We start from the raw sequence: 9403 nt of genomic DNA, 5'->3' as shown, positions 1-9403 counted from the left end.
ATTATTATTATAATCTTCTTCATTATTATTGTTCTAATTGTCATTACCGTCAATATTTTCAATACTGTTATTATCATTACTGAAATCACCTTTTTATTATCGTTATTCTTATTACTGCTATTTTTATTAACGCCACTATTGTAATAATAGTAATTATTATTATTATTACTATTGCATTGTACGGCTGCGCACACGCAGACTCTAAAGCCGATTTCGCCAGGACTGATATCATCCTCGGGCACTATGTGGTTGAGGCTAGGTCTTGCCCATGCCATATGCCTGCCTTTTCTACCACGAAGCTACACGGTAGCATCACCGAAGTGTCTTGCGCCCTGGTTTCGGTTTTGGTGCCTGACCACCTGTGAGCATGTATATAGACAGACGACCCTCTTGGACACTGCCTCACGCCGACCCAACCAGTACATTGGCTTTCAGCGCGTGCTGCGCCAGGCTCTGTCTTGGACACCGGGGTAGTTGCCGTGGTCCCTTAGGCCCTGGTACCCGCCGATGACCTGAAGAATAAATGTTGTGAGGGACCCTGAGATACTGCCTTTGTCCTGGACGAGACGTCAACTTGCGCTAACGAAGTGGGCGCTCTTACTGTGCACCCGTGTGAGGCTACCGCCTCTTGGCTTGAGTGCGCCATCACCTCGCGTTCCCCCTCTCCCCATGAAGATCCTGGGCTATATACTCAATAAGCGGGCGTGCTGGGTACAGCACACCTGCTTGTTGAAGGCTGGTCTTCGCCCGCTTTACATCTCTCGGCTGGAGGGTGCTATCATGACTTCCCCTTTTTCAAGAAGCGGACGCGCGCTACTGCGCACCCGCACGAGGCTGGTGCTTCACCCACCATGAGCGCCTCGCCCTCTCGGCTGAAGTGCGACTTCATATACCATGACCAACGCCACACGAGCCAATGATAATGAGCTGATGTGGACTTGGTTACTTTTATGACCACAGGGTGTATTTAAAACCAAGTCTAATTACTTGAATGGTGTTGAAGTCGCCAAGAAAAATAATAAAGATTTATATGTAAAGTCCGAAATGCCCAGTTTTCACTTAAACTGTGAGTTACCAGTCTTCCTCCGTATTCTATCCCCTATTTCTCTTTTTCTCTTATTCTTTCTCTTTGGCATCACTTCCAAAATGTTATATCTCCAGAAGGGAGTAATGGTCGTCACACTGTTTCTCTCCCTCTTTTTTCATGTTTTTTTTTGGGGGGGGGTTCTTTGGAACTATCAGGTTGGTCTTCAGGTCTTTAACGTATTTTATTTTCGCGCCATGCCTGAGGCATGGGATATAAGTACCCATGGTTTTGGGAAGGGTAATCGATCCCCACTCGTGTTTCAGACCTTGATGAGCGAACACCTTGTCCTTAACACAGCAGCAACAAAAAATATATCTTGTGCCACAAGAGCTACCCTGGAGCCCGTGGCCTCTCGTCTCGCTTGACATTGTTACTTCTGTGTTTTCTAAAATAGCTGAAATAAAGTAAAACAAACTGTAATTACATAACCTTGCGCACTTTATAGTGCTTTGCCAGCACCTTCAGTGCTCTTGCTTCTGCAGGTGACACGAGGCTACGGTAGGAGTAGTCAGCACCCCACCTCAGACCCGCAGCTCTCTTCTACACTAGGTTAGCCCTTGTGGCTTTGACCCCTGGGTAGGGAGGCCCTGTAGTCTGGGGCGTTCTTTGGGTGCACTTTTTCTTTTGTCCTGAATTCTTTTCATCTTAATGTGACTTTCCAATGGCCACCCCCCACTTTCGCTTGGGGGGTGGGCATTGATTTACCGTCCTTCGCCTAGGCAAGTTCGGCGGTAAGGAATTGTCCTCCTCTGTGGTACTGGAGAACGCAACCAAGCTTCTACTAGGGGGGTAGAGGATGGAAAACTGCCTTACTCTCCTAGCTATTGCTGTTAGGTTGATAACAAAAAAAGAGTTTTTAATCCCTTCAGGACTAAGATTTTCAGACAAGGGGTCGGGCCTGGTCTGATACCCAGGACAGATGCTACCCCGGCTACCCCTTCTCCTCCTCAAGGAGGAGGGGCGACTCATGACCACTCTATGACAATTCGACCATAAACGGAACCCCTACTAATGACAAAACGAGAAGACAACTTTTTCAAAATCCCCGCCCAGAATGCAAGGTTCACGAATGTAAAATGCGTGAATGAAAATCAATCGCTTTTGAACGTGAACCCCCTTTATCATCAAAAAGGTCATTGATGGTCGAATGGACGGCGATTTTGATTTTGTCAAAAAATTGCGAGATGGAAGCCTCCTTTTTAAGTACAATATAACCCCCAGATTAAGGATTTCCTTAAGCTGACACAAATTCATGATCTCCGAGTTAGAGTAACTATTCCTATTGGCCCAAATACCTGTAAGGGAGTAATCTTTCACAGGGATTTGAGGATGATGGAAGAAAACTGGAAGAAAGTGAAATAGTGGACGTTCATTGTATGACCACGAAAGAATGGGAATGTGCGAACGAAAACTGGACTGTGTTTTTTTACCTTTGCTTTAAATAAAATCCCAGAGTATGTCAATGTAGTATATGAACGTGTCCAAGTAAGACCTTATGTCCAAAAGCCAATGCATTGTAAAAGATGCCAAAAATTTGGACACACCTCATTAAGATGTATTTATAAAAACACTAATAAATTTGTTTGCCGTAAATGTGCTGAAGCCCATGACACCATCACATGTAATAGCCAGATTTCCAAATGTGCTAACTGTGGAGTCAGTATCTGCTAAGTGCAGCATCCTGAAGAAGGAGACTGAGACATTAGCATATATGAGGAAACATGAAGTTAATTATACTGAAGCTAAGAGGAAAGTGGAAAGTTTGACACACAAACCCGATACTTCCTATGCTGCAGCAGTAACTAACAACACCCCTAGTGCAAGTAATGTCAGTCAGCAGCTTGCAGCTAAAGATAAAGAAATTGCTGAATTGAAACAAACCGTTAAAGAATTAAATATTAAAGTTTATCAACTGACTAAATTGGTCGATCAAATGGCTTCATCAACCCAGCATAAACATCCTAAGGAGGCTGATACTGAATCACAGTCCTGTGAGGACTTCGCCTGGTTCGCGATCGGTTTCTCGAAAGAGAAGCAGATCGCAATCTATCAGTCGTCTCCCTCGCCAGGAGGTGCAGGACATGGAGGCTTCTGACTCCAAACCATCCCGTGAGAGGTCCCCGGGAAGCGAGGGAGAGGAGACAAACCCCATAAAACGTAATCTTCGCGTCGACCATTACAGAATGGAGCTGTCGTAGATCGAAAGTAAATTACCTTAAATTATTAGCCTCGTCCTATGCTCCCGATATTATAGTTCTCCAAGAAACGCACTTAAAACACCTCGTCTCTGACGAAGTCGTTGTGCTGAGGAACTACCATTTTTGTCGAAAGGATCGTGAGGGTAGGGGTGGAAGCGGAGTCGCCATGTCCATCCACCAAACCCCCTTTTACAGAAGTCACGATTGATTCTACTTTGTAGTTTGTCGAATACAAAGTAAAAATTAATGGCACGTATTTGGCTATTTGTTCAGTTTATTTGCTCTTCAGGAATGTCTGCCACAAAATAAAGTAATTTTAGGTGATTTTAATGCTCATCATACATAATGGGGTTCCTTGCGGGTGGATGGTAGAAGTGAGCAAGTAGTTAAGCTGATTAATGAGTCTGATTTAGTCCTCCTGAACGATGGTAGTCCGACGCGGGTGGACGATAATACCGGTAATTTGAGCTTTATTGATATATCACTGGTCTCTTCATCAATAGCAGCCAAGTGCCTGTGGCACACCATTGACGACTCGTTGGGAAGCGATCATCTTCCTATTTTGAATGAATATTCGAGCAGTGCGGTTTCCGAAAGGGACGCCAAACTCTCGATCAGCTAGTAAAGCTGGACAATCATATTCAGGAGGCAATTGCCAAAAAATATTTTTTGATTTCAGTATTTTTAGATATAGAAAAAGCCTACGACATGAAAACTTTATGCTTTTGATTACTTGGAAACTTTCCTTGTTTTATCCAAAATTTCATATCTGACAGAACGTTTGCTGTCAAATTGGTTTCTGACAATGTCACTTGGAAGTGTCTTGTCACCAACATTATTTCTATGTATGATCAATGACATCTTGCCAGCTCCTCTCGGAATCTTAAATACTCACTGTATGCTGATAATTCTGCATAATGGCATTCCAGCAATAATGCAGAATTCTCAGCAAAACGCATCCAATTGGCACTGGATATGATTCATAACTGGGGCCTCCAGTGGGGTTTAAAGTTTTCCGCTAGGAAGAGTATTGTGGTAATTTTTTCACATAGGAGGAAGCCGAACATCAGGCTAACTCTAGGCAACCACCCAAAGAGCACTAATTTTATTAAAGTGCATTTCTGGTAATAAATGGGGAGCTAATAATATATAAAGCCCTGATTAGGTGTAAAGTAGATTATGGGTCAATCGTGTATGGTTCGACATCAAAAACAAGTTTGAAAGGTTTGGGTGCTGTGCAGAATGCTTGTTTGCATGTGTGTGTTGGAGCCCTAAAATGCACTCGGATCGAGCGTCTTGAGGTGGAGTCAGGAGTAACTCCCCTCCAACTCAGATGCGGCCATTTAGCACTGACCTATGCCGCAAAGGTGGCTCGAGACCCAAGTCACCTTAATGGCAATGGAAGCACTAGGCCCTTTGCCACGAGACTCCACGACCTCGTCGAGAAAGTCGGTATAGATCTCTCTACCATCGATACCCTGTTTCATTCACATATAGTGCCATGGGAAATCCCCAACTTTTCTATCATGGAAGCCTGGTTTCCATCAGCCATGGCTATGGCGCCGGAGGTGGAGGTACGCCAGAGGTTCATCTCCCTTTTTTCAAATATATACCGACGGCTTCAAGACAGATGAGTGTGTGGGTGTGGGTGTGTGGTTGACTGAATGTGAAATAAAGTTCAGACTGCCGAATCATACATCGATTTTTCTTGCGGAACTTTTTGCCATTGACAAAGCTATTGAATTTGCACTATCGATGGCCCACGATAGAATAGTTATTTTTTCAGATTCATTAAGTTCACTTAGAGCTATTAAATCCTTAGAAACCACTAAAAAATAACTGCTGGGTAATTTCATTCGTAAGTTACATGGTGCCAACAAATTAATCAAGCTAATATGGGTACCAAGCCACTCTGGTATCCATGGCAATGAACAATCTGACAAATTAGCCGGGTCAAATGGCGATCTGGACACTACCATAGTTCGTACAGATCTCAGGTGTTTTGTGTCTCTTATAAAAGCAAAAATACATCTCCTTTGGCAAAGTGAGTGGAACAACCTAGACATGAACAACCTAGACATAAACAACAAAACCAAAACAATAATAGAAACGTGGGCTACAGCCCATAGAAAAAAAACAGAAGAGAGGAGGTGGTGTTGGCACGTATGAGAGTCAACGGCACAAGACTAACCCACCTCACTCCATACATGGAAAGAAGATACCCTCCACAGTGCCCCCATTGCAAAACCATCTGACTTTAACACACTCATAACCTGCCATAGATACAATAATAATAGACAATCCATAAAAAAGATATTTCAGAATAAAAAAACATACCACTCACAATATCATACCTTTTAACAGACAATTAAAAAATAATGAGTAAAGTAATCACTTTTTTTAATGTTCGTGAAGAGGTGGTTCTCCACTCTCAGCATACAGGGACTCCACAGGTGAAGACCTGAAAGCCCCTGTACAGATTCTCCAGCATCCGGAAACAGTGAATAAGCCTCATATCCATAGTCAAGTTTACTATAATAAGCACTCGGTAAAGCTGCAGAAGATTGGTGTGAGAGAACCCGCAAAATTCTAAGTGCTTTTGTAGCTTTCATCTTTAACTGTTTGATATGAGGCATGTAAGCCTCGAGTCAAAAATTAGACCCAAGTACTTCACCTCTTGGACAAAATGCAATGGGTTTGCTACTAAATAGAGGGAAGCATGGAACTTTCCTCGTTTGTGGAAATGCATAGCCATGGTCTTGCTTGGAGGAAATTTGAACCAATGGCACAACCTGATTTATTGCAATCTGCATGTGTCCTTGCACATCCTGTAAGCTTCCTCCTGAGCAGCACAGTGTAAAGTCATCCACAAGCAGATTACATGAGACAACACTTGGAACGACCTTAATAATGTCATTAATGGCAACGGCAAACAGGGTCACACTTAAGACACTTCCTTGTAGGACTCCTTCCAGCTGATCTTCAAAGTTAGAGAAACTGTTTCCCAGCCTCACTCTAAACTTCCTGTCAGTAAGGAAGCTTTGTATGAAGGTATTTAATACTCCTCTTAAACCAATGTCATACAGCTTCATGAGTATGCCATGCTTCCAGGTGGTATTATATACCTTTTAAAGGTCAAAGAAGACTGCTATCATGAGATGTTGTAGCAGCTTGACCCCGCAGGTTGGGTCATGCCAGGTCCGCCGCCTTGTCCGCGCTCATTGGACAGCGGGCTCCCCTCGTTCCCTGCGCACTTATACAGCACTCGTGTACTTGAGCCGCAAGGGCTCCAAGCGAGATCAGCAGTCCCCGATCGTCCAGCAGACCACAGCAGCAGCACTCCAGGATTTCCAAGTCCTTAGCCGACTGGGGTACCTACCGGCTCCCCCGTAGATCTCCAACTTCATCCTCTATCACCCAGCCATACCTGTGGGAACTCACACCCACACAGTCACTCCCCAAAGAGATAAGACACCAGACAAGATAGTAGATTCCCCCATAACCATCTACTATAATGTCACTAAGCGAAGGAAATCTGTATAGCAGCTTCCTTCCTCGCAAGTGCATCTGGGGTTTATCTCAATTGATATGGGGTCAGCACGTTTTCCTTTTCTAGCAGCCACGTCAACCTGAAGTTTATCATTTTCTCCATCAGCTTGCAGATGCAGCCGTTGAGAGAAATTGGTCTGTAATTCCCTGGTGTGGATGCATCCTGGCCAGGTTTAGGGACAGAAATGATTATAGCTTCTTTCCATGTGGATGGCACTGTGCCCTCCCCATAGATCCTATTACGTAGGTCCAATAGGAACTTTTGGGAGCTCTCCGGTAAGTACGATATCATTTGGTATGGAATATCGTCACTCCCTGGGGGCAGTCTTACGGCAGAGCTGCAAAGCAGAGTCCATCTCCTTGCGCAAAAATGGCAAGTTGTATGGAAGTTCTGCTGCAGTGCTACTGAAGAACGACACTGGATGTCGTTCCTGTTCAGCCCGAAGAGTAGTGAATCAGGCAGTGTAAGATGCTCCAGAGGAGATCTCTGCCATGGATTTAGCTATCTCATTTACATCTTTTTTTGTCTGTGAGGATTATGCCTTCTATCTTCAGAGCAGGTGGTGACATGGATGTACTCTTTCCAGTGATCTTATGCACCTTGTCCAATACCCATGCTAAAGGGGGACCCAGAGTTAATCAAGGAGACATACGGCGTGTCTACCCTCCTTTAGCACTCGCCTGGCCTTGGCTCGGGTCTTTTTATGATGGATCAAAGTTACTTCGCTGGGGCGTCGTTTCAACTGCTTTATGCAGATTTTCTTGCTCTGAGAGCTTGTTGGCATTTATCAGAATACCATGGTACCAGAATCAGGTGAACCAATTGTCAAGTCAATATTGGAGAATGTCCCAGTTTGAATTTGGAAATGTATGGGTGTGTTACTGTTCAATGAAACTGCATCTACTCTTGAAAACAAGGACTTCCTCAAGGGTTGCACAAAGTGTTATCCCAGAGGTGATGCCGACCATTGAAATCTCCCAAGAGTATTAATGGATGAGGCAACTGCCCAAGTAGATCTTCCAAATCATCTATGTTTAGATTATGTAGGGGAGGGTAGATGGATGCAACAGTTAAGGTCATGTCAAGCCTATTCTCACAGCCTTCACCTGCGGTGAAGGCTGGGGGAAGCGACTAGGAGGGAATATTCTGATTAACCATCACTGCTACTCCTCCTTGAGGTCCATTATCATAGGTCCTCTCAGGGAAAGCGGACGATTTTCATTGGTCATAATCTCACACAAGGTTACATGAAGCTATCAGATGTTGCAGTTCTTCCCATTTTGCATGAATTCCCTAACAGTTCCATTGGATTAGGGTATCCAGTTCTTCAGGTTGACTAACTCCTTCATAAGGTGTCTGGCAGCACCTTTAGGCTGTCCCTTTCCAGCATCTTGGGAGTACCTTTTGATGGGTTGTTTACCTGTTGAACTAATTTCCACAGGCTTCCTTTAGACAGGCTCAGGATTTCTTTGCTTGGGCAAATGACAGACCTGAGCCTTTGGTTCAGGAGCATTCTGTCTAGCAGTGGAGGCCCCTCTGGAAGTGGTGGCAGCCGGGGCTGTCACCACTGAAGCCACTGGTGTCTTGCCTGATGGCACTAAAGACTCCACTCTAGGAGGAGTCTTTTGAACAGGCTCAGGCAAAGGGCGTACTTGAGCCTTTGTTTCAGTGGCATTCTTAGTTTAGTTTAGTCCTTTATTTACCACCCTGGCTAACTGCACAGGCGTGGGCAAGCTGTGGTACATTTAATGCATGGTCATAACCTTACATAATGTTACATTTGAATTTTAGCCTATAACATTGCTATGAGTTCTTTATCAGTTTAAGGAAAGGAACAATTGCACAGTCCTTTATCCACTCATCTGCCACGCCGGCATATAGCTTGGGCGTGGGAAAACAATACATTTTATATTCGGTAATGTGATACTACAAATTTAGGATACAACATAAGTATATCTTCTAGGGCATCAGATGATATGAAAAAGTTACATAGTTCTCCGTATCTCATGCTAGGTGGCCTGAAAGGGTGTATCACATGGCACTCTGAGATATAATGTACAAGTGTTCGCTTATATTCTTCATTACACAGTTTACACTTAGTTTCTTCGACATTACAAACTGTACTGACCTGCCAATACAATCTATACCCAAGCCTGATTCTTGCAGTCACAACATCACACTGTCTTGTTCTTGTTTTATATAAACCATAGATGAAGGAATGGAATCTTGCCTAAACCGGTCATAGTGCTTTATGCTACAGCTTTCAGGGCGCTGAGAATTAATCAACTCAGTCAAGTCCTCTCTGAAGGAGGCTTTAATGATGTAGAAAATCCTAGAAAGAGGTATCCCAAGATCTATGTCCACACTTTGTTTGTCACATGCTGACTTTGCTAGGCGATCAGCATGGTCATGCCTAGGGATTCCAACATGCGATGGAATCCACACAAAACGTATATTATGGCCTCGTTCTTTTGCACGATACACGTTTATCCTGATGTCATTTGCAATATTTCCCGTACCTTTGTCTAGAGTGTTCAGAGCCTGGAGAGCACTCTGTGAATCGCAGAA

This window comes from Penaeus chinensis, chromosome 34, assembly GCF_019202785.1.
Source record: "Penaeus chinensis breed Huanghai No. 1 chromosome 34, ASM1920278v2, whole genome shotgun sequence".
Classification (NCBI taxonomy): domain Eukaryota; kingdom Metazoa; phylum Arthropoda; class Malacostraca; order Decapoda; family Penaeidae; genus Penaeus; species Penaeus chinensis.
The sequence above is the reverse complement of the archived record's forward strand: the minus strand, read 5'-3'. Positions refer to the sequence as shown.